Source organism: Rutidosis leptorrhynchoides, chromosome 4 (assembly GCF_046630445.1).
Source record: "Rutidosis leptorrhynchoides isolate AG116_Rl617_1_P2 chromosome 4, CSIRO_AGI_Rlap_v1, whole genome shotgun sequence".
Lineage (NCBI taxonomy): Eukaryota > Viridiplantae > Streptophyta > Magnoliopsida > Asterales > Asteraceae > Rutidosis > Rutidosis leptorrhynchoides.
Window position 1 is genome coordinate 86,903,117 of NC_092336.1, and position 2,199 is coordinate 86,905,315.

Here is a 2,199-nt window from a genome sequence, read left to right on the forward strand (position 1 = left end):
GTTTAATTTCCACAAGTGTCGTTCTTTTGTCCAAACCCCAATTATGGTACAAAGCCCAATTACCCAATTTTAGTAATTAGCCCAACATCATTGTAACGACCTGACCAAAACCGTTATTAACGGCGCCGTTAACTTAGGTCCCGTTGCGTGGTCGTAGTCCCTATATGAGACTCGTTTGACCAAAATTATGTCGCATTCATTTGAAAGGTACAAGACTTGCAAGTTTAGTTTACAAAACCGTTCGACAACAAGTCTAAGTTTACAAAAGTCATAAAGTATAATTGAAATAACTTGCGACATAATTAGTTTAAAAACACAGTTGCTATAAATAGCGTAAGTATGTAAACAATATGTTTGAATCCAAAGGTGCTATCACTAGCGTATGTATGTATGTATCTTGACTCCAAGCAAATAATCAGAGTGTATGCATGTATGCTTGACCCCAAGCAAGTATGAGTGAACGCGGAAGCATATATCAAATAGCCAAGTATGAACCTGAGAAACATATAGAAAACTGTCAACGAAAAATGTTGGTGAAATCATAGGTGTTTGTAAACGTTGTTTTTGAACCACACGATTTAGTATTCCCATAACGTTGATTATCATAATCGTTTGCATTCCAAAAGTATTGTTCGCGAGCACCCAATTATCAAGACTTAACGTTTCCTTCCATAGAACCCCATCACAATAGTGTTAGAACATACACTGTTTCTCGAAAATATATTTTATCCGTAGACGGTAGCGAACCGTCCGTAATGAGGGTTTGTCAAACCCGTATGGCCACACAATATAAGTTCTCGCTTACACCCTGCAAGTGTAACTAATGATAATCGAATTGAGGATTTTTGTTCTAACTCGCTGTGGAATGTTTGTTTTCCTTGTACTTGTGTTCAAAGTATAAAAGTAAGTAGTACAAAATGTAACAAAGTATATGTTTCTCAGCCCACAATTTAAAAGTATAAAAAGTTGTTGAAAAGGTGGGACTATGATCTCACCTTGAGTGCACGTACGAAAAGTACTTCACAAAATAACGTGTGCGAAGGATAGTGCTAGTCTTGACCTAAACAAATAGGTCGTATCAATAACGGTAAACACGATAGGTCAAAGATGTTCAATTAGTCCTATGGCTCGTTACGACTCGATTATGTAGCATGTGAAATCAAATTATCAAGTTTCATGCAAGGTACAAGTATATAAACAAGTTAGGAAGGTTGCATAATCATTTGGTTAAGTTTGACAAAAAGTCAAACTTTGGTCGGTCAAAGTCAACGAAAAAGTCAACACGTTCGGGTCGGGTCCCGAACTATTTTTCTGAGGTTTTTTAATCATGTATGAGCATGTTAGGACAAGTTACATGTGAATCGGAGGTGCGTAGCATAGCAAACATTATTCGAAAATTGACAAAGTTGGACAGACCATAATGGCGCGCCGCGCGGGTATATGGCGCGCCGCGCCATTACCTGTGCAGAGAGTTCTGGCAGTTTTTAAGTTTTATGCACGAACCTAACTTCAAATACCCATAAATCCTAAACCGGAAACATCCAAAACAAGTATCTTATATCGTTGGAAAGGTATTTTGACAATGAATACAACTAAACACAATTCATCAATCACAAACATCATTTACAATAGCCGAAATCTCATTAAGTGATCAATAAAAGTCCATTTTCAAAGTTTCAAGTTCATCAATCGCATTTTAAGTTTCGGGAATCCAATTCACACATATGATATGCCGTTTTGAAGGTAATGAAGCATACATTACTACTAAACACTAACAATTAACATTTCATGGCATTCAAGCATCAAAAGTTCATGTCAAGAACTATCAAACCCTAGTCAAACATCACAAAATCCTTAATCGGGTTTTTGAAGTTTCCTTAATCAACCTACACATCAAAATGTAGCTAATGATACTAGTAACACAATTAAAACATGAACTTTAACAATTAAACAACTTTCAATCATCCAAAATCAAAGATTAAGCTAACCCACTTCAAAAGTTCAAACTAGTTACTCAAATCAACAAATCGAGCAAACAAAACATATATTCATGCTAGACACGAGCCATAGACACTAACTAACACAATTTCAAGTCAAAAACACGAATTTATAGAAATCTAGAGTTTTTAGAAAGTTACCCAAAATCGGTGTGGTTAGTATCAAATCGTAGAGAATGATGAGAGGATCAAGAATATGTAG